Source organism: Trachurus japonicus, unplaced genomic scaffold (assembly GCF_045865225.1).
Source record: "Trachurus japonicus isolate A0001 unplaced genomic scaffold, Traja_1.0 AP030620.1".
Lineage (NCBI taxonomy): Eukaryota > Metazoa > Chordata > Actinopteri > Carangiformes > Carangidae > Trachurus > Trachurus japonicus.
In genome coordinates, this window is record NW_028220753.1 from 3952 (window position 1) to 29072 (window position 25121).

At 40.3% G+C, this 25121-nt stretch overlaps 1 long non-coding RNA gene across 1 annotated transcript; it reads left to right on the forward strand.

Moving 5' to 3' along the window:
* The first annotated feature begins 2972 nt into the window (after positions 1–2972).
* LOC146960196 (uncharacterized) lies at positions 2973–7647 on the forward strand. The gene is made up of 3 exons (XR_015035502.1): positions 2973–3001; positions 4364–4468; positions 7279–7647. It is a non-coding gene; the product is annotated as an uncharacterized LOC146960196 (long non-coding RNA).
* Positions 7648–25121: the final 17474 nt, after the last annotated feature.

Genomic DNA, 25121 nt, shown 5'->3' on the forward strand with positions numbered 1-25121 from the left:
CCCCGGGATTTTCCAGTCACAACAGTGTCTCTGTCAAGCCGGAATGTTGTTAGCCTCGTTAAGCTAACAGCTGCATCAGGTACAGATGAGTTTCGCCATGTCTCTGTCAGAACTATAGCGCAGCAGTCTCTCACCTCCCTTTTTGTTGTGAGATCCAGATGTAGATAGTCCATTTTATTTTCCAGAGAGCGGACATTCGATAGGAGAATAGATGGAAGCGGAGTCCTCCACGGGTTAGCCTTTAGCCTTGCCGTTAGCCCACCTCGACAACCGCGTTTCTGTCTCCTGTGGCGCCGCCTCCGTGTCCTTCTGTAGCAGCCGGTGTTAGCGGGTGGCTCCGCCGCTCTGCAGGTCGCTTGGTCCTCCCGGCGAAGCAGTCCGAGGTCGCGCAGGCATCCCTCAAATGCCACGTCCGCAAAGTTCCCACAGCCAAACTGTTGTACTTCCAGTAAGGTCTTACGATCATACCTTAGCTTGCAGCTGGCTCGCTGCAAGTTGTGAAGCTGGTTTGTAGAAAACTTAACACAGGGGTAGACAATAAGGGAAATTTTGAAGATCACTGGCCCCACCATTCTAACCACTGGCCCAGGACAATAGGTATCGATCCCCATATTAACGAAAAACAACATATCCCAGCCAATTCCTGCGGTCTCGCCATCGAGGCTGGAACTTTCTGATACCATTACTAGTCAATTTCCAACATTCTTGATACTTATTCAATACCACGATCTTGTAGTTTCTTGAGATTTTGGGGGATTATTTTGTTATATGTATTTTAGTGATTATGTATGAGTTGGTATATTTGTGTTTAATTTTTGTATGTTGTTATTTATTTGAGTCTGATGTAAAGGATTTATATCCTGTATCAGATATTTTTCATTCAATTTCATTAAAGAAGGTCAAAAAAAGTGCTTTTAAATTCATCAGGCTACTTTATTTAATAAATAAATAACTGTTTCACATATTTAGCCTCCACTGTGGTTTAACAATGAAGTAAACCCTTACGAAAGAAAAATATATTGCAATATATTAGAAAATATCATGTGATATATTAGGCAATATATTCCCATATATGGGATTTAATTTTTATATTTTCCAATATATTGCAATATATGCATGGATCATATATGTGTATATATTGAGAAATATATTGAAATAAAGACCAAAAAGGCACTATATTTTTAAATATTTTATATATTTATATATATATGCATGGATCATATATGTGTATATATTGAAAAATATATTGAAATCAAGGCCAAAAAGGCACTATATTTTTTTAATGTTTTATATATTTTCATATATATGCATGGATCATACATGTGTATATATTGAAAAATATATTGAGATCAAGGCCAAAAAGGCACTATATTTTTTAAATGTTTATATTTTATACAACATACACACACACACACACACACACACACACACACACACACACACATATATATATATATATATATATATATATATATATATATGTGTAAAACATTTAAAAAATATAGTATATAGTATAGTATATGTGTATATTTATAACCCCCCCCCCCTGTAACAAGTTAAGTAATTTATCTAACATCACAATTAGTCCGAAGCTGAAGGTAAAAATTCAATTAAAGTAAATATCCTGCATAGTTCTCCTCCTCTGTGTCCTCTGATCAGAGCGGTGACCCTAGCAACAGTGTGTTTTACTTAGCAATGGTCTGTGAACCGATTGCAGGTCAGGAATTATTTTTTTTATTAGATATAAAAATAAAAAATAAAATGTTACCACAATGAAACAAAATCCATTGGCTGTCTCATCGTGAGCATTTGAACATGATTGGTTGATCTGACTGACATAATGGCTCTTGGCCAATGACAGCTGTGCGCGCCTTTCCGGCGCCAAATTTGAAAATAACCGTTACTGCTGCTGTGAAACGGGAACCGCCGCGACGCACTTCAGTCGTTCAAGAATGACCAGTCATGTGGATTATTTTTACGATACGGATAAATGGACAAACAGTCGGGTTACACCCCGCCTTTCCGAAGCCCCGCCTTTCCGACAATAGACTTCCATTCATCGTAATAGCGGGGTTTTCTATTTTTTCTAAAGACCCCGCTACTCCGAAAAGGCCAGTGGGGGAAACCCCCCCACTCCGAACGGACAGACGGACCTAATCAGAAAGGAACCAGAGGCTGTGCAGTGCGCAGTGCGCAGTGATCCTTTTTTCCTTTTTGGGGTCAAACGGATCATGTGCATAATTAACTGCAAAACAAGCAAATACTTCATACTGTATTAATGACTTATAATGTTCATTATGCTTCTAGCCTGTCTAGCCTCTACCTGGTCTTTTTACTAAACTTAACCAACTCCTTTCTTCATTGCCTAAATCCAACCAAAGCATCTCCCTCAGTCAGCTGTCAGCACGAGCGGTGGCTGCAGCAGCCTCGCGCCCCTGTGAGCTCAAGCCGGCTTCAGCCGCGCTCGAGCGGAGGAGGGGGAGAGAAAAAGAAAAAAAGTGTATTTCTATTACTGTGTGGGAGATCTCCAACAACGGAGTCTGGGAGAAAGCAAGTGGGACAGATCTGCCCAGTCTCTGAGCAGCGCACGTTTCACAGACAAGCCACAAAGCAGAATGTAAACAACGTCACGCGGTTCAGCACCTTGGACAGCTGCGGGGGGGGAGGAGGGGGTGTCGGAGTAGCGGTGTTTCGAAGTGGGGGTATTTCGGAACAGCGGGGTGTCGAAGTGGAGGTGTGTCGGAATGGAGAGCTGTCCCCAAACAGTCGGCTGGAACCTGGTCCTAGCGAGAGCTTGAGTGAATTTAAATCCTGCAAAAAATACCAGGTAAGATATTTCTCTGTTATTATTGTGGCGTTGTTGGTGTCAGGGATTCAAACGAGGCAGGCTCTGGTGAGAGGGAGGGGGGCTGTGTAACGTTAACGGATGTGAAGTCCTGGACATGTCTCGACATGTCACCATGGAGGGTTTTTTTTCTTATTCTCCTTGTTCTAACCAACGGTGAGGAGGATGTTTCAGCCGGTACATGGCTTCATTAACGTGTTACAGAGAAAAGGGTTAGAAAGAAAAGAGAGAAAAGCTAATCGCCATTAGCACATGAGCTATCCGGCTTTCAACCCCGTAGTAGCATTCTAGCGAGCGGCTAACTGGTAGCGTTAGCGGCTAACTGGTAGCATTAGCCACCGGTGTAGGCACCAAATGTGGAGGCTCCGGGCTGCCAAAACCGCCCTGACTAATCTGATGTTTGTTAAATCTACAAAACGAATTACCGAACAAACACCACCACTTCTGTGTGCACGCCTCTGCAACTAGTCATGGCTATCGTAGCCGTTAGCTTAGCTGCTGCTGACAGCTAACAGCAGCAGCTAAGCTAACACCAGGACGTCAGCTGTTAAAACCCTCCCGTTGTCGGACACAACATGAAACTACTCCAATTAGCTCAGTCATGTTGTAACAAAGATATCTGCTGGAAAAAATATTTTTTTCATGGGCTGTTTATTGAGTTATTTAAGACACTGTTTTGAACACTGTGTAAACATAAGTGAAAGTTCCTTTAGAACAGTGGTTCCCAAACGGGGGGGGGGGGGGGGGGGGGGCGGTAAACCGGCTTCGGAATGTGTTTTATTTTGAAAATTAACCGGATTCTTCCGCTGTTTCTTTGTGCGACTTCCTGCCCGGCTTGACAGGCTCGCTCGCGGCCATAGCTCGCGGCTCACGCGCCGCGCCGCTGCTGCTGTGAACCGGAGCGACGTGGCTCCGGTGTGACACAGTCGTTAACATCAAAGGGCTCCGCTTCTCGCTGCTTCGCGGCTACTCGCGGCGCGTGCGTGTGTGTGTGTGAGAACCACTGCTTTAGAAAACGCACTCTGCTGCAGAAGAAAACAACATGAACTCTGCTAGTAACAGAAACTACTGGAGATGAGACACTACACTGACTGTGGCCTCTTAGCATGGTTACTAATACTCACTCCTGTTAATAAAAGTAAAGTATCACTGATATTAGTGTATACTCGGTTGATGAAGTATTAGTCATCCAGCTGAAAATGATATAGCCTGCAAATAAGCCATCATTAGTGAATCCAGTTTATACACACAGGTGTAATAAGTTCAATTCACCCTTCATAGGTTGGACAAAATAATAGACACTTTAAAGTCAAAGATATGTGGCAGTAATTTTCATTAGGATATTAGTTATTTGAGTAATAATAATCAGGATCAGCCGCAAAATAAAAAAAAAAAAAATCATTCTATCCTTAATACTGTGACACAGCTAAAGATATTTTTGTCCTTGATTAATTAATGTTTTACTCTGTTTCTAATTGACTGAATACTCTTTGTTATGTCAATCTGTATTTTACACAGCCAAGGACCCACAGCAGTGCTCTACCCATGAGATCATCGTGCTGGAGAACCCGAAGTGACAATAGAGCAAAAGATGATGGGGTACAGACTTCAACATGCAAACAGGTAGGCAAACAGACCAAGAATTATGGCAAATGCATTTTGCTTCTTAAATTTTTTCATTAAACCTAGTTCAGATTAATTTCAGTTCAAGTTTTTAAAGTGATAGTTCACCCAAAATTGAAATTGCACTCATTATCTACTCACCCTCATGTCGACTAAGGGCTGGGAGGAGTTTCAGAGTCCTCAGTGGCTTCTCTCTTACAGGGGGTCTCGACGTAGCAGTGCATGTCCATATAACGGTTGCAAATGGATACCAACTGTCTTCATAACAAAAAGACACACCAAAAAACATCCAAATACCTCCATGCTGCTCGTATGTAATGTTCGTCTTGTATTGAAGCCCCGAAATGTGAAATTGTCCCAAAAACAATGAAATAAGTCAATTTTTCGAGCTTCTCGAAGCTCTTCTTCCCGGTTCGTCATATTTGGACGAACCAGGGTCTGTTCTCTTCCCAGTTCGTCCAAATATGACGAACCGGGAAGAGGAGCTTTGAGAAGCTTCCGCTACAAAACAAGCTTGAAAAATTGACTTATTCAATTTTTTCCGGGACAATTTCGCATTTCGGGGCTTCAATACAAGACGGACATTACATACGAGCAGCATGGAGGTATTTGGATGTTTTTTGGTGTGTCTTTTTGTTACCAAGACAGTTGGTATCCATTTGCAACCGTTATATTGACATGCACTGCTACGTCGAGACCCCCTGTAACTCAGAGAAGCCACGGAGGACTCTGAAACTTCTCCCAGCCCTTAGTCGACATGAGGGTGAGTAGATAATGAGTGAAATTTCAATCTTGGGTGAACTATCGCTTTAAATGTATAGCACCATCCCATACAGAAGTAATTGAAATTTCCACAGGACTGATGCTGGCTAGCCTCGCATCACCAGGCTCTTCAGACAAGCGAAGAGCCTGGTGTCAGTTACCTCCCAATTAGTCTGCATTCTGGTTCCTGTCTGTAGCTGATACCGAAATCACCAAATTCACCAAAATAAAAGTATTCACCAACATAAAACTTATAAAATAACAGGGTACCCGCGGGGTCTTAAAAACTTGAAAAAGTCTTAAATTTGATAACTATAAATTAAGGCCTTGAAAAGGTCTTAAATTTAGTTTACAAGTCTTAAATTTCATTCTCAAAGGTCTAGGGGTGTAACGGTACATGTATTTGTATTGAACCGATTCGGTACGGGGCGTTCGGTTCAGCACAGCGCTGTGAACGAGTGAGTTTCGGTACAGAAGTTGTGTGTGTTTACAGTCCGCCTGCAGCTACACGTGCAGCCCGTTTACGTCGTGGCTATCGCTAATGCTACTGCTAATGCTACCGCTAGCGAGAAAACAGAGGCTTGAAGACCCTCCTGCTTTTGGGAGGAATGGAGGTGGAGGTGGAGGTGGGGGGGCTGTGGCTCCTATCTCCTCTCTGTCTGTCTGCCTGTCCGTCTGTCTGTCTGTCTGTCTCTCTCTCTGTGTCTGTGTTGCGCACAAGCTCCAGTACATGTGGATTTGCTGCAGATGCGCCCAGAGCAGGCGCACGTCGCTGCTGTGTTGACACTACGCACTGTGCCTCGTGATGACCCGCGTTATTCATTCATTTATTTATTTATTTGCGGCCGAACGGTTGCATCGTCAGGCAGCCGTTGTGGCATTTGCCCACATTGCCCTATGGTCAGTCCGTCACTGGCTCGAACTGTTAGTGCTGCACTTTACATGTAAAAAAAAAAAAAAAAAAAATCATTGTAAGGCTGTATGTTTTGTTATTTTGAGAATAATTTATTGAACTTATTAGGCAGCACTTTACAACAGTAGCCTTTTATATTTTTTTCATATTTTGTATAATGGCTTGGTTTAGTTTAATAAGTTTATTTGTATCAGGGACAGAATGTACCTACAACATAGCATTAGTAGGTGAGTAAAATAATTACATTTGACTAAAACATGTAAATTTGGTTTAGAAAAATTCCTAATAAACAACAAGCAAATTTATGTTTTGCATTTTGTTCTCTTACCGAAAATGAACCGAACCGAGACCTCAAAATCGAGGTGCGTACCGAACCGTGATTTATGTGTATCGTTACACCCCTACAAAGGTCTTATTTTTTATCTATCTGCATGATACATCGCAACAACATAACTGTATCTACTTGCAAAAAATCATGGAATGCTGCGTTGGCAAACGTAAAATGACTGTTGCGAGGTTGGTCTTAAATTTCATTAGATGTGGTCTTAAAAAGGTCTTAAAAAGTCTTAAATTTGAGTTGCAAAATTCTGGGGGTACCCTGAATAAACATTAACTTGTAATACAATAAAAGCAAAATGTCAATTTAATGGCTCGGGGACTTTCTTGTAAATTATATTCCTTAAATTAAAGAGTTTTACCGCATTTTATTAGCTTTGTGCTTTTATTTTGAAGGAAAGGTCTGTCTCTCTCGCCCTGGATCCGTTTCCTACCAAAACAGCGGGTCAATGGCCCCAGACTAGATGCTGGCTGACTGAGTGATAGAGTTGAGGGAAATCATTGACTATACAGCTGAATACCGACTGAATACTAACATTAAACTAGTGGTCTATTATCTTGTTTTTACTGGTGTGGAGTCTGGACTCCAGTAGGGATAGGCATTTCAAGCGAAAGTATTTGATAATCGCGGAGTACTAATCGATTGACTCTTTGACACCCCCTCCAAACCCCCTGTGAATGATCTGATGTTTGATGTTAGGTTGAACATTAGAATGAAGCAAAGGACGTCAGAGCATTTTATACAGATAATTTAAATAATATTTAAAAAATCTCTCTTTTTTTCTCTCTTTTTCCCTAGATGCACCAAGGAGCCAGCTGATTACTACCAATTGGAGGGTGGACATCTCTTCATCTGCTACATACATACATCTGCTTTATCTGCTACATCAATTTTCTTTTGGCTATTTATTTCTTTTCCACAGTTCCAAAAGTATATGTATTGTCTGTTCAATGGCATTCTTTAAAAATGTTGCACTGTTCAGAAATGTAGAGTCAGTCACATTTCCTTTGTCTGACCATATGCCAGGCCTGTTGGCAGGGTTCTTACGGATCCTTAAAAAGTCTTAAAAGGCATTGAATTCATTAATCTAAAAACAAGGCCTTAATTGGCATTAAAATGTCTTAAATCAATTTTTCAAAAGTCTTAAAAATGTTAACACTTGGTAAGTGGTATTTTATGGTGGCCGTCAACGCTAAATTTCTCACAGCCACCAGATTCCGAGTCAGTGGTGGTTTTTTTTTTTTTTTTTCGGACTTTTTATGCATTTATTTTGAAAGGACAGCTGGAAAGAGACACAATCCAATGTTCATGTAGCAGTCACTTTACCTTGGATCACATAGGAAAGTGGGTCAAATTGTCCCTAACCCTATGTAATTGATGTGAGGTGTTTCTTTTTTTTTCTGCATTTGTGTTTATTATGAAGTTGGTCTTAAATTTAATTTCAAGTGGTTTTAAAAAAAGTCTTAAATTTAACTTGGCTTAAGCTGTAGGAACCCTGGTTGGGGTTTTAATAGGCCTGTATAGCTCCCTACCTCAAACTGGGTTCAGTATCTGTGCCTGATTAAAAGAAAATAAAGGTTGCTTTTGATAAATTACCCAGTCTGTGTTAATATGTGGTATAAAGGTTTGTGCACATATTGCAGTTTGCATATTTAAGTATTCATCCACAATATATTGAACACATATGTCATGTTTTTGTTTCCATATAATTTTCCATATATTAAATATATTCCACAATATATTGAACACATAGCCATACATATATTTCATGTATAATTTTACATATATTTAAAATATATTCTACCATATATTGAACATACATGTGACACTATATCTTTTCATATATTATCAATACATTTTATCATATAAATCTGAATACATTATGGTGGATATTTATAAATATAAAATTGCATATATTTTGGGATATATAAACCCATATATTATATATTCAGGTTTAATATATTTCAATATATTGAAAGGGGCAGTTTTTTGTATATTTTGCAATATATTGCAATATATTACAATATATTACATCAATATATAATATGTTGTATAATATATGTGTCATCAATATATTTTTCCATATATTGCAATATATAATATATTGTATAATATATGTGTCATCAATATATTTTTCCATATATTTACAATATATAATATATTGGAAAATGTAATGGAAGAATAATATATTACAATATATTACAATATATTGCAAGTAATATATTGGTAAATATATTTTTCTTTCGTAAGGGAAAACAGAGTTAAAATGGTAAATATGCCTCAACACAAACATGAAGTTATGTAGTCATTACTTTTATCCTCCAAGTAGTTCAGTGATATAACTGTTGTTCTCATTCATTCACGTTTAGGCTGTTTCCACAGATTGGTGCAAAACTGACTCATTGTTTCATTTTCAGCTCAGTTTTGCGTTTACACACGTTTTTTTGTTGTTGTTATTATGGTCTAAATGTCACGTGACGTGCCACCGCCGTGGCGCACACCGAACAGCTGGCGTCCCAGCGCGAGCTCTGGCCCGTGTGTAACGTTCGCGTCGGTCCCGACAGGACTCGACCCGACGCGCTGAGGAGGAGGGAAGTTTCATGGTTAAGAAAAAGGTTTTTATCGGTTCTTGTGACGACCTTCTATCAGCAGCAGTGAGTGAGCTGGAGCTGCAGCTGCAGCTGCTTGCAGGTGGTGCTGACGTGCCAGAGCACGGCGCTGGCTGCGCACAGAAAGTAGATGTCTCTGTCGTTGATCGGGTCGGGATCTCTTAGCACTAATTACCGAGACGATTTGACAGTTATCATTTCAAACCACAGGGATTTAATGTGAAATTAGATTTATTTATTTACTTGTTATATTTTTTTCAAGGCATTATTTTCACTGGCCCGGTAGCGTTCTGGTGGCCCTGACGGTTTGAAAAGTACGTCCGGGCCACCGGGCCATTTATATTGTCGACCCCTGTAACACTACCAAGAGTCAGTGTTGCCGCAGCCAGACAGGGCGCCGCCATCTTGCTGATCATCATGTAGGATCCAGAGAGGACAACAACCAGCAGGCAGCCAACAACACCAGACAGGAACCGACAGAGGGCAATCTGAAATGAAGACTGGACTGTGTCGTGTAGGACACTTACACGCCAGGGCTCCGTCTGAGCCTGCAGCGGTGGATTAGCAGATCAACAACACGGAGAGGAGACCTACCATCTTTTAGCTCCTCCATTGTAATCTCAGCTGTTAACTTGTCATTTTGTGTACGTCCAATTGAGGGTAGGTCTAGCATCTCCAGGAATGCAATCATTTCATTCTCCCTACAGATGCAGGTTGTGTACACCAGTGCTTAATTTGTAAATCATAAGGTGCCGGAACGCAAAGTACATATAACAGCTCGGGATGACGAGACGGGCACAGGTCCCGGAACGTATACACAAAACGTGCTGAAAACAACAAGCAAATGCCCACTTGCCACGCCGTGGGACTTACAAGACTCAATTTCAAATAATATCCATGGTATAAATGTTATGACGAACATTTACAATTATTTTAGGCTATACTCCGCACAGCACAGGCAAATGCCCACATCACCACAGGTGGGACTTACAGTATCTACAGTCAGCAATTAATTTCTCAACAGGTCAAAAAAAAAAAAAAAGAGCTTTTTATAAATCACACAAATCTTCCATTATTATTATTATTATTATTATTATTATTATTATTATTATTATTATTATTCAAAGATTGGCACGGCGGCCTATTAATATAAAGTATGCTCACCATTTAGTTGTCCAAAACACCCCACATCACGAGCATGTCCGGATTCTCCTCCTCCTCTTTTTTTCGGGCTTTGCTGCGCGTGTCTGTGGCAGTTCTGTGTCCTTTGGCCACCCACAACCTCACGTACGGGACTGGATTGAATTTAGCGAGGGGGGGTCCAACAAGATTTAGGAAGAGTAAAGATGATATGGTGGATGTGAGCAGTGAGGCATGGTTGGCAGTGCAAATCAAGTTCATTTGAGAAAATCCGCGCTCACATTCAGCACTTGCAATGGGGATGCTGTTGACAGCGACAAGTAACTCCATCAGCTCATCGGGGGTGTCTTTTCCATCTGAGTCTCTGTACTTTCTGTAGGCCCGTATGACTGCTGTTGTCAATGTTGAAGCGCTGACACAGTGACTCAACCTCAGTCTCTCGGGCGCATGGCGTCTGTCCGACTTCCCATTTGTCCGACTTCCCATTTGTCCGACTTCCCATTTCTCCGACCATACATTTCTTAATTTTTGAGTCCATTAGTCCGACTCTCTATTTCTCCGACGACCCAACACTTCGACTTCTCATTTCTCCGACCATACATTTCTATATTTTTACGTCCATTAATGCGACCTCCCATTTCCCCGACTTAAGTATGCCCGGTGTTACGACTCCCAGTAATTACGACAGTGTATTAGACCGACAAATCGGGCCCAGAAGCAGGACTTTGATATCAACTTAATCTCCTGTATTTTGACGGCGCCACAGTGTAGCCTAGTCTAGGCGCGTGGGTCCTGCTCTTGTTCCTTTTATGTGTATATGTATGTGCACAGTGCGATACAGTCAGCGCCACTGTCACTGTGCCTCTGCAACAATGAGTATTTCTGTCACACGGTGCTAGAGGATTGATTAAAACAAACAATAAGATTGTAATATGGGCTGGGCTGCACCTATAGTGCAGGCGGAGGGGCGGGCAGAGACTCTCTCTCTCTCGGGCAGTGACACGCTGTCATTGATTCATATTTCAGCACTGAGACAGCGGACAGCGCGCGATTGGTCGTACCGTAGGCTACACCTTAAAATAAATGTCTCCAGAACCCCCCGCCCACACACACACACACACACACACACACACACACACACACACAAACAGCGCAGATGCTGTGACCCCCGAACTGACTAAGCCCTGATCTTCATGGCCCATGAACGTTGATAGAAGGGAAAAATAGAAAGAAAGGAGTTATCTGAGTGGTTAATTGTCATATCCACTAGGACCATGTTTTTTCTTCTTTTTAAATAGGATCTGTGAATATAATTTCCTCATTTATTGATGCAGTCATTTGGGCACTAAATGATCAGTAAAACAAGATGCCTCGAGTCTATATTTATGTTTCTTCAGTAGGCTACCTTTGGCTGATATCAGACTTGCCCACATCTGTGTTATTACAGTAACACTGGTGCACGTTGTGCGCAAATGATGCGCTGAGATCCGGGAGCTGTCCATGGTGATGATAGTACGGTGGCCTGGAGGTGCAAATCAACATTACAAAACATAAAACACTTTTACAAATTCTGAAACAAATTTACATTTCAGAAAACAAAACTACAAGTCTTAAAACAAAGTTACATTTCAGAAAACAAATTTACATTTCAGAAAACAAAATTACATCACAGAAAACAAAATTACATCACAGAAAACACATTTACAAGTTGCAAAACAAAATTACAATTCAGAAAACAAATTTACAAGATGCAAAACAAAATTACATTTCAGAAAAAAAAATTACAAGTTGTAAAACAAAATTACATTTCAGAAAAAAAAAATTACAAGTTGTAAAACAAAATTACATTTCAGAAAACAAATTTACAAATTGCAAAACAAATTTACATTTCAGAAAACAAAATGACAAATAACATAACACTTTTACAAAGACCAAAACACTTTTACAATATCTGAAACAAATTTACATTTCAGAAAACAAATTTACAAGACACCAAACACTTTTACAAACACCAAGACACATTTACAAGTGGCAAAACACTTGGACAAACTGCAGAAACAAATTTACAAAAAGGCCAACATCAACCGGAAAGGGAATGTACCAACCCCGGGGTTGACCCGGAAGTGAACGAGGAGCGGTCATGACGAGTTCTCGTCGTCAATGGAGAAGCTAATGGAGACCTGAGATGAGCGAAAGGCAAGCACATGAGCCGACTATCTAGTTTTTGACCAAGATGGAGTGCTCAGGTCTCCATTAGCTTCTCCATTGACGACGAGAACTCGTCATGACCGCTCCTCGTTCACTTCCGGGTCAACCCCGGGGTTGGTACATTCCCTTTCCGGTTGATGTTGGCCTTTTTGTAAATTTGTTTCTGCAGTTTGTCCAAGTGTTTTGCCACTTGTAAATGTGTCTTGGTGTTTGTAAAAGTGTTTGGTGTCTTGTAAATTTGTTTTCTGAAATGTAAATTTGTTTCAGATATTGTAAAAGTGTTTTGGTCTTTGTAAAAGTGTTATGTTATTTGTCATTTTGTTTTCTGAAATGTAAATTTGTTTTGCAATTTGTAAATTTGTTTTCTGAAATGTAATTTTGTTTTACAACTTGTAATTTTTTTTTCTGAAATGTAATTTTGTTTTACAACTTGTAATTTTTTTTTCTGAAATGTAATTTTGTTTTGCATCTTGTAAATTTGTTTTCTGAATTGTAATTTTGTTTTGCAACTTGTAAATGTGTTTTCAGAGATGTAATTTTGTTTTCTAAAATGTAATTTTGTTTTCTGAAATGTAAATTTGTTTTCTGAAATGTAACTTTGTTTTAAGACCTGTAGTTTTGTTTTCTGAAATGTAAATTTGTTTCAGAATTTGTAAAAGTGTTTTATGTTTTGTAATGTTGATTTGCACCTCCAGGCCACCGTATGATTGACCTCCATGACGATGCGTCGAAACAGGGCTCTGGGTCAGAGAGGCTCGAGGGGATATTTGCCATTTTCTTTTATTTTTTTCCACCTGATTCTCTGTTTGTGCACATTTTTGTTATCGTGCTTATGACACGCACCGTCCCCTGCAGATTGGCAGCCGACTTAGGCAAAGAATTTTGTATTTAGTGTGTTTTACTATTGTGTATTTCCTTTTGCGTCAATACACATTTGCTTATAATTTGTGATACAATGGAAACTGAAAAAAACAAACGTGTAAAATTATAGAAGGGAATGTCAGGCTGGAAAGTGAAGTTTTGCTCAGAGGGAGAGAGAGCCTGAGACTGTTACTGAGTTTTATATGTAAACATCTGATTTGTCAGTGAAGGCTGCTGTGGTTTTAAGGAAATTATATAACAAACCCAGGACAATTTAATCGATTTTCCTGGCATCGATCATTTTTCCCCCAGTACTGTATGTCGGTAAGGAGAAAAACTGTTTTAAAATATGAAATTCGAAGCATGAGATGGCACAACATAATTTCTTGTCATTTTAAACTTTCTTTTACTTTTCTTCCTGGCAACTTAAAAAAAATTAAGCAATTACATATATTTTTTATTTTTCAAAGTTGAAAAAGAAACGATTTCATCTAATGTCTCTAATAGGCCTTCTGTTGCTTATGCCTTGGCCTGCTGTAGCTACTTGGGTACACTTGAAGTTCACAGTGCAGCAGTGGCGCCGCCAGGATTCAATTTCAATGTACGCACAGAAACGGCAAATAGGCTGCAACAATTTTTTTTTCGGGGGGGGGGGGGGTCGCTGTGCCCATCATGCCACGTAGCAATGGGACTTGTCATAATATACTGCACAACTGAAAATATTGTTGCGACCCCGCAGTAATGTTGTTGTGATGTTTAAGTTGTGTGATTCCTGACTGACTGTGAATGTGTACGGGCAGGTAGGGTATGGTTGGATGAGAAGCTGAGGGGCCGGGGTGAGTGTGAGGAAGACAGTGTGTGTAGGTGAGTGAGGAGGAGCAGAGGAAAAAGTGAGAGAGCTGTCAGATAAGTTTGTGTTATGTTGTTGTAGTTACGTCGGGTCGGACGCTACAATATCAATAACAACATGTGCTTAACATAGACGTCGGACGCGAAATAGCCGCGGAGCGGAGCCAGTTTCCTTTCGGTGCCGTTAACCGACTGTGCCAGATGCGCCAGAGCGCGCACCTCTGTGCCAGGCTCGCGCTCTGCAGCGGTTTGTGTTGATTCATTTTAACAGAGCGCGTGAGAGATTAACACACACAGGCTACACACATACGGGTTACACATACCCACAGACACACAGCTGATGGGCCGAGGCTCCCCCAGTGGGGGCTCAACCTGGAATCGGCACTTATGAGTCCATAATCGCGGTGCAGACGAGTGAGTTTGGAGCTAGAGAGGAGAGACCTTCATTATCGCTGCTCTGCTGCGTGTTTGTGATCGTGGGTTTGGATCTCTCTTTTTTATTTTTTAAATGCCTGGAAAAGGCTCAACTGTCTTTTTGACATTTCTATACTGGACCGGGCGTAATCATCACATAGCGGTAGTGTAATAGGCGCCAGAAATCAAAAAGAGACAGATGACATGATGTAAACGACAATCACTGGCTTTTACGTTAGGCTTCCACTGATTGGTTTAACAATCAATGAACTCAGCACGTTTAGCCTGTTACAAACAACAAGCGTCTTTATCACACCCGCTCAAAATAAACAAAATTGCTTCTTTTTTTTTCCACCTATGAAAAAAATTGTACGCACAGTGCGTACAGGATTCCGGCTGGCGGCGCCACTGCAGTGCAGTGATGGCGTATCTTCAAACGGGAAACCGAGGGGGTAAAGTCCTCGTCCATGATGGCTATCGCTATCAAAAAAACAAAGTCAAAGGGCAAAAAATATTTTGGCGCTGTTGGAGGACAACGTGCAGGGTGTTCCTTCAAACAGTGGCCTTCAACCTCGATGCGCAGCGGCCAAATATCCAAGTGATACGCGCACCAACGCACAACCACCCAGAGGAGACAGAGCTCATATCTAGTGCATCCTTCAAGGAGAAGCTATATGAGCTGATTGAAGCCGACCCTACAATGCCGATCAGACGCGTATACAACGCAGCAGTCAGGGCAACCCAGGGGGGCGAGGTGGTCCCGGAGTTCCACTCTGTGCGATCAATTATGAGTCGCAAACGCGCGTCATTTCTCCCGCCCATTCCCCACGAGGTCGAGGATGTGCTGGTTGTGGGTCCGTGGGCACAAACCTGGGGAGGGAAGCGCTTTCTGGCCCGCCATGACAACGATTGGGGGATTCTGGTGTTCAGCCCCACCAGAAACTACTCCCTTCTCGCCAGGTGCGTTAACGCATTTTATCCTCAATTTCTTGCATAGTCTAGCCTCTTATTTACGTAAATGTCATTATGCATGCATAGTTTTTCTTGATTGTTAACACACATTTTCGGAAAGCATGCCTCATACTCAGAACTCTACACACAAATAAAAAATACATAAAACAGCTAAAATCTCCTGCAAAATGAAGCTTTACATTAAAGTTAACATGATGAATGGAAAAAAAACCTTCTCCATTCATCACAATGTCACATTGTGACCAATGCAGAGAATTGTATGTAGCCCACTGTTTTGAAAAAAGTGTGTTGTAGAACTGCAATTTGAATGTAATAAATCAGGAATTGTGTTTTTACTTAGCAGAATTGGTTCAGGGGGTTGGTGCATCAGTGTGTAAACATGAGGAAAAACTGTGATTTTATCAGGTGCAGAGAGGTGTACATGGATGGAACTTTCAAGAGCTGCCCAGCCCCTTACATGCAATTTGTGACCATTCATGGAAGGTAAGCCTCAATGAAATGCATTATGTCCAGGGGGGTTAGCCTACTTTGAATTGAAGATTTTTATTTTCCACTGTGGAAATTCATATTATACTGCACAGTTTTTCAGTCAAATCTACACTGCACATACAAGTGATTTAAAGGTGTACAGAGCCCGAGCTGCCGCACAAGTTTACCCAAGTAATGAAAATATAAAATAATATATTATTATTAAGGATATCTTACTTTTAATTTGAGCTGCCTCACACCATAGAAACAATACGCTTTCAACCATTTTGTGAGTTTGAAACATGTCACATTGTTTTACAGGTACATGGGTAGAGTGTTGCCTCTCATCATGTGCCTGATGACGGGAAAAACAGTGGGGCAGTACCGGCAGCTCTTGGCCCATGTGAAACGCAAGGTGCTCAGGGTAACTGGGAATGAGTGGAGACCGCAACGTGTGGTCACTGACTTTGAGAGCTCCCTCCTGGTGGCCATCCAGACTGAGCTCCCCAAAGTCGCCACAGTGCCTGCTATTTCCACTTTTGCCAGTCACTGTGGAGGCGGGCACAAGAACTGGGCCTGGCACAAGACTACAGGCGTCATCGCCGTCTCCAGAAGTGCTTACGGAAGTTCATGGCACTGGGGTAAGTGGTAGACTAAATCAATTTTTGAATAAGATCAATAATCCTTTATCAATTTTTTATTTGAAGGTCAATATCAATTTATTTACTATCATTAATGCAAGTAAATGCAACACATAGTGCTTTAAGGGCAAAAATATCAAAGTGAAAGATAAAAGAATAGATCGTGACATGATCACCATCATCATCAATGCAAGCCTGTATGAAAAGCAATATGAATAATAAAACACACAACAACAAGTTGGTCAAGCAGTTACTGTAAATAGGAACAGCATGTATATCATGAATGCAGAGTTAAAAAGTAGGAGATTAAAGATCTTGCTTTAAAATGTTCACAGTTCCTTGGGTTCTTGGACGGTGTACAAAGGCTGGGGGCATACACACTAAAAGCCACCTCACCATGTTTCTTACATACAGGCCTGTTTCCTTCCTGCCAGACTCAAAAAGAGACTTTGTTATATTTTTTAGCCAACAATTGATCACCAAGCTGAGTCTATTGAATTATAGCTCTGTGAACTTTAGGTCTAACAAATTCAAGAAAAAACTGAATTACCTTTTAACAGTTCTCAAAGTTTTATCAAAATTTCACAACTACATCAATTTCCGTGAGACTTTAATTTAGTTTTTGCTCTGTTTTTTTTATTTTTTTATTTTTTTAAGTCAACCACTATAGGCCCAAAAGTGGATGAACAGTATTCAGAATAGCTAATGATTTTCCCTCCTCACACTACACATCTCCACCACATTTGGTGAAAATCAAAGTGGCAGTTTAAGCTGAGATGTAAGGATGGACCAGAAAGTGTGTTGTAGGAACCCCCCCCCAGTTATTCATATCCATATGTTATATTATCATGTTACTGCTATATCCTATCACTGGTTAAGAGTTCTTTATGAATCATTTCTGTTAATCCTATAATATATTTAAGGTACCTGCCACTGGCAGTGGTCGGCCAGAACTTCCGGCACCTGGCTGAAAAGCGATCAACTCGCCGACTCATCCAGCGGTTCCCAAACCTGCAGCGATTCATTGTGTACCTGCAGAGGAATTACCTGGAAGCCGGCTGCCAATTTCCACCTGCACTGTGGAATGTCTACAGACGGGTCACTGACAACAGGACCAACAACAATGTTGAAGGTAAGAATTAAAGAAGGCAGTCTTACTAGGAATAATAACCATTTTAAACATTAGCGTGTCTAGCTGTCCATGAAATTTAACATCTTTATGGCGTAATATGTACCTTTTTTATCAACAATAAGTAGGCTTCTCTCACAATTTGGGGAAAAACTTATCTAGGCTACAAGTGATTGTGGACAAATCCCTTTTTTAACGAGGAAGGTGACTGACCTAGTGGTAACCTTTGTATTTTATCTATGAAAACATAATTATCTTGTCATGTTTTTTTCTCTTTAAGCCTTTCATTACAGGTGGAATTTGGCTTTGGAGCGACGGCACCCGAACATCTGGGTGTTCATCATCCACCTCAAAAATGAGCAGCGCAGGACAGAGCACACTGTCCGTGCTGCCCGGCGAGGGGAGGCCCGCCCAGTTACAAGGGCGAAATGGAGGCGCCTGGAGAGCCGGATCAACCAGCTAAAGGAGGAGTACGAAAATGGGACCTGCACGCTGGGGCAGTACTGGGATGCAGTGCTGTATTCCACACACAACTTTTTGTGAGGTGAGTGAAGTTATCTAAGTTGAAGACTTTGTCCTCTATTGCCTATATGGGCCTGAACTTTATATTAATGACTTGGGACATGAGACAGGTGACTTGTTTCTTGAGATTCCAAGATTATGCTTTGTTTTTCAGCTGGCCCATCAACAGTTGACTGCTGCTCCAAGATGGCTGAGTTGGTCCTGATTGGCCATTGTATATAGTTGGCTACATTGGCCTGATGTTTTTGGGTTTTTTTTATAAAACCATACCTTTATTTGATTTGTTGTACTTAATTTTATGTTTTTATTTATTTATTTTATTCAGTCTGTTCATTTTTTAAAAAATAAATATGTTGAAGAATGCCATAGTCTACTGTCTGTATGCTACATCTTTACTGGTTTCATTTTATTATAGGGCTATACTTCATTTATTTTGTTATTGCTTAAAATATTGTGTTTGTTGGTATAGCTACATTAGGAAACGACCACGAGCCAATGCTCCCGGATCTCAGCGCATCATTTACGCACAACGTGCACCAGTGTTATGTAATAACACAGATGTGGGCAAGTCTGATATCAGCCAGGTAGCCTACTGAAGAAACATAAATATGGACTCGAGGCATCTTGGTTTACTGATCATTTAGTGCCCAAATGACTGCATCAATAAATGAGGAAATTATATTCACAGATCCTATTTAAAAAGAAGAAAAAACATGGTCCTAATGAATATGACAATTAACCACTCAGAAACCCAACAGACCTGCATCACTCAATGAAGAAAATATTGCTGCTGCATAACTTCAATTCCACCTAAAATCGATAATTAGGGCCACGGGCAATCGCACCGGGCACTGATCCCTACAGCTATGAAATAGCTGCAGGGACCAGTGCCCGGGCGAAGCCCGGGCACTACTGTTATTGTGTGGATTTTTTCTTCTTATTAGTGTGAATGCTGGAAGCATTCACACTATTGTTATTCAGTTCGGCCATTTTCTTTATACTTATTATTATTATTAGGGCCGCGGGCAATCGCACCGGGCACTGGTCCCAACAGCTATGAAATAGCTGCAGGGACCAGTGCCCGGGCGAAGCCCGGGCACTACTGTTATTGTGTGGATTTTTTCTTATTATTATTCTCCGTCCTCTTCCGGACGCTTTTTCGATTCGCTACTAGTCCTGCAACTCGAAGAGTTGCAGGACATATTATATATCAAAACGTGCGTCTTGATCGGGATCGGTGTGCTATTACTTTTCTCAACAGTTTACGAATTTTTCGCGACGTAGTCGCGAAAAACTGTGCAAAAATTTTGTATGTAAGTCAATGGGACGGGCGGAAAAAAAAGAGCGAAAAAGACCAATCATTGGAGTTTAACAAACGTCTACTGCTCAGGCATACTTTCACCTAGAGACTCCATTTAAACTTTAAACAGTAGACACAAGTCTTGTGTATTGTCGTATTACTCCACGTTTTGATAGGTCATATAGTTTTTGATCAATCCCTGATCAATGACCATGATCATTTTTGGAGAAATTATGAGTTTATAATGGGTGTGTATTGCATGGAATGTTCGTGTCAGAGTGCGTGACATCATCGGTTAGAGTGGGAGAGAGTGAAGAAACATTCTGTATTTTTTCTGGATAAACTGTCAGCACGGCCACAATTTTCACTCTACACACATAATTTTTTCAGAATTTGTAAGACAAACTTGTTATCTCTCATGTCATGTGCTCAAAATATCAGAGAGACTTACAGAATTGACAGAATCAGCCTCTGAGTGCGGCCACGTCTGTCTCTGCTCCTCATTGAGTCCAATACAAATATTTTCTGAGAGGAGCAGAACGGCCTGATGTTTTAAAACTGCCAGCGTCGCCAAAATATTTACTGTAGAAACACCAAATCGTACCGAAATTTTCAGTAAGTCCTTAGAGCAACGTTGATCTGTGTTTTGTTCTGATAGGAGTTACCGTTTTGTCATGCTAAGCCTAATTGTGAGGCCGGTTTAGAGGCAGAAAATGGCTGTTTTTCTCCACGTTTCTGTCTGTCTCAGCCTGCGGGGGCCCCTATCGCCGTGGTAACCTCTTTGATCCTCAGGCCAGAGCTCGTTAACTTCATAAACAATCCACCTGGCGCTCGTTTAAATGTTTATAAACACAGACACAGCTAAATCAGACTGACACAGGATGCAGCTACTAACTAACTATGTGTCAAGTCAGTCACACACACACACACACACAGACTCTAGAGCCAGCTTCATGTGATTACAGTCACACACACACACACACATAAACACACACACACACACACACACACACACACACACACCTTCATGTGATTACAGTCACACACACACACACACAAAAACACACACACACCTTCATGTGATTAAAACACAGTTAACGTGCAACAGAATTTAAACTTAAGCCATGATTTAATCTGGTTTTAAAGTTAAACCTTGTTGGTGTCACACACACACACACACACACACACACAGTTAACCTAATGTGATTACAGCTCCTCCATATCAGTGCTTATAGAAAGATGATCATGTGTCTGTCTGATCAGCTCTGTCTTGCGCTTAAGATCGTGGGTTTGATTCCCATGTTGACAGAGATGGCAAAATCGGCAGTAGCCCCGCGGCCCATTCAAAATTTCCCGAGAGGAAATTTTCTAGTTAGTGTGAATGCTGGAAGCATTCACACTATTGTTATTCGGTTCGGCCATTTTCTGCCTTTCTTTGTCATGTAACTAGTCCTTCATACTTTGTGCTATTTCAACAATTCAAATATCAAAATGTTCAGCCTTTTCGGGACAGGTGTGCTATGTCTTTTCTCTTTTCAACTATTCATACTTTTTGCAATATTCAACTATTTCTGATTTTTTTTTCCCCATAGAGAATGCATTGGAACAGTCTTGAAACTCTTCAAATCTTCTTACTTCTTTCAGCCTTTAAAGCGTCCACATACTTTCAGCTAGAGACTTCATTCAAATTCTGAGCTGTAGACAAACTTCTAATGTATTCATCCTGTATTTACAACTTTTTCATAGCTTGCACCGTTTTTGAGATAAATCCTTTAAAAGCACATGAGGATTTCTGACAAATTTCACACTTTTCAATGAGTGTGTATGGGGTTGGGTCAGAGTGAGTGACATCATCGTTAGAGTGAGAGGGATCGAAAAAACATTCAGGATTTTTTCTGGATAAATTGCCAGCACGGCCACAAATTAAACTCTAGACACATGATTTCCTCACCGGTTTGTAGCCACACTTGTCGTGTCTCATTTAATGTGCTCAAAACAGCAGACAGACTTACAGAATTGTCTCAGTGAGCCTAATTGTCCAGCTAGACCCGCTCCAGTGGCTCATCCACTTCAATATAAAAGTAGGAGCTGATTTTTTTAGAAAAACAGAAATGCCCCCCTTTTCTACCTTGCGACCCTGAGAAAAGTTTTTGCCCTACAAACATTTAATGCACATCAATGTGCTCAGGAAGGTCTGCTTGCCCAGATGGTCAGGAGGACCACATTCTAATAAGAGGTACGGTTCTCTTTTTCTGGGCTGTTTTGGGAAGCTGCTCAGAGCACAAATCTCTCTGCTCTGCTCTGCTCTGTGTGCAGTTGGTCCAGCTGTTGGGGCCAGCTCGTTATCAAAGTCTATAAATAGAACAGGTCAGGTGCAGCCTGGCCGCTCGTTAAGATGTTTTTAAACACAGCCCCACACACACACATGATAAACCAGACTGACAGAGGATGTCCACGCACAAACACAGGCATCACACTCACACAGACAGACACACACAGACGCTCACACACAGTCACACACACACACATACACAAACAGACAAACACACAAACACAACACTGTTCCACACAGTAAAATGTAAGCATGGTAGTCGTCATGGCAACTTCTGAGGGCAGGCTGCCAATCAATCAGATCATTAGGGAGAGAGGAGTTTTGTGGCGCTTAACAGTTTTACTTTCTGCACATGTACACGCAGACAGAGAGACCGTCAGACTCACACACACACACACACACACACACACACACAGGTTTTCAGCTCAAATTCATCAGGCTCTCAATTATTTTATACTTTTGATGTAAACATCTCCAACAATTTATATTTTTCTCATGAATTTAAGTTCAGACGTTTAGTCTTTCCAATTCTATTAATAGTAGTACAATTACAGGTGGAGCCTAGGACATAGGATGCAGCTTTTAACATGTGTCCTATCTATCTATCTATCTATCTATCTATCTATCTATCTATCTATCTATCTATCTATCTATCTATCTATCTATCTATCTATCTATCTATCTATCTATCTATCTATCTATCTATCTATACCCCTCCCTATTTTTTAACCCCTCTGTCTCCTTTTTTTCTTTCTTTCTTTCTTTCTTTCTTTCTTTCTTTCTTTCTTTCTTCTACTCCTTCATTTGTATTTTACGTAACTTTTTATATCCTTCCCTCTCTATCCATCCATCCATCCATCCATCCATCTACCTCTTTCTATCTATCATCCCCCTCTCTCTTTTTCTTTCTTTCTTTCTTTCTTTCTTTCTTTCTTTCTTTCTTTCTTTCTTTCTTTCTTTCTTTCTTTCTTTCTTTCTTTCTTTCTTTCTTTCACTCCATTTCTGTCTTTTTACTTCTTTGTTTGTTTGATTGTTTCTTTCTTTCTATCTATTCCTTTTCTCTTCCTTTGTTTTTACTCCATTTCTTTCTTTCTTTCTTTCTTTCTTTCTTTCTTTCTTTCTTTCTTTCTTTCTTTCTTTCTTTCACTCCATTTCTGTCTTTTTACTTCTTTGTTTGTTTGATTCTTTCTTTCTTTCTTTCTACTCCTTTTCTCTTCCTTTGTTATTACTCCATTTCTTTCTTTCTTTCTTTCTTTCTTTCTTTCTTTCTTTCTTTCTTTCTTTCTTTCTTTCTTTCTTTCTTTCTTTCTTTCTTTCACTCCATTTCTGTCTTTTTACTTCTTTGTTTGTTTGATTGTTTCTTTCTTTCTATTCCTTTTCTCTTCCTTTGTTTTTACTCCATTTCTTTCTTTCTTTCTTTCTTTCTTTCTTTCTTTCTTTCTTTCTTTCTTTCTTTCTTTCTTTCTTTCTTTCACTCCATTTCTGTCTTTTTACTTCTTTGTTTGATTCTTTCTTTCTTTCTTTCTTTCTTCTCCTTTTCTCTTCCTTTGTTTTTACTCCATTTCTTTCTTTCTTTCTTTCTTTCTTTCTTTCTTTCTTTCTTTCTTTCTTTCTTTCTTTCTTTCTTTCACTCCATTTCTGTCTTTTTACTTCTTTGTTTGTTTGATTCTTTCTTTCTTTCTTTCTTTCTGTCCTTTTCTTTTTTCTCTCTTGTTTCAATCTTTCTTTCTTTCTTTCTTTCAACAATTTCTTCAGCTCATTCAGCATTGCTTCCAGCATTCACACCATTTCCATTCTTGGAAATGTTTTTTCTAGTTATTATTATTATTATTCTTACTACTTTCACCCTTTTTCAGACATCTTCTACTCCTTCATACTTTGTGCTATTTCAACCATTCATATATCAAAACGTGTGGCTTTTTCAGGACAAGGGTGCTATGACTTTTCTCTTTTATACTATTTATACTTTTTAAAATATTTAACTTTTTCTGCAAATTTTTTCCCATAGGAATGCATTGAAAACGTCTTCAAACTTTTAAAATCTTCTTACTTCTTTGAACCTCTAAAACGTCAGCATACTTTCTCCCACAGACTCCATTTGTCTTTTAAATTGTAGACAAACTTTTAATCTATTCACATATTACTCAGCTTATTAATATCTTCAACAGTTTTAGATTGTTGGCTGTTTTAAAATCATTAAAATTTTTCACAAAATTCAACTTTATAATGGTTGTGTATTGCGCTTAACGAGCAGGGCTTAGAGTGAGTGACATCATCGTTAGAGTGAGAGGGATCGAAAAAACATTCAGGATTTTTTCTGGATAAATTGCCAGCACGGCCAGAAATTAAACTCTAGACACATGATTTCCTCACCGGTTTGTAGCCACACTTGTCGTGTCTCATTTAATGTGCTCAGAACAGCAGACAGACTTACAGAATTGTCTCAGTGAGCCTAATTGTCCAGCTAGACCCGCTCCAGTGGCTCATCCACTTCAATATAAAAGTAGGAGCTGATTTTTTTAGAAAAACAGAAATGCCCCCCTTTTCTACCTTGCGAGCCTGAGAAAAGTTTTTGCCCTACAAACATTTAATGCACATCAATGTGCTCAGGAAGGTCTCCTCTCCCAGTAGTCATGACCACATTCTAATAAGAGTTACGGTTCTCTTTTTCTGGGCTGTTTTCGGAAGCTGCTCAGAGCACAAATCTCTCTGCTCTGCTCTGCTCTGTGTGCAGTTGGTCCAGCTGTAGCGGCCAGCTCGTTATCAAAGTCTATAGTGCAGGTGCAGCCTGGCTGCTCGTTAAGATGTTTTTAAACACAGCCCCACACAGACACATGATAAACCAGACTGACAGAGGATGTCCACGCACAAACACAGGCATCACACTCACACAGACAGACACACACAGACACTCACACACAGTCACACACACACACACATACACAAACAGACAAACACACAAACACAACACTGTTCCACACAGTAAAATGTAAGCATGGTAGTCGCCATGGTAACTTCTGAGGGCAGGCTGCCACACAGGTGTAATCAATCAGATCATTAGGGAGAGAGGAGTTCTGTGGCGCTTATCAACAGTTTTACTTTCTGCACATGTACACGCAGACAGAGAGACCGTCAGACTCACACACCCAGACACACACACAGGTTTTCAGCTCAAATTCATCAGGCTCTCAATTAT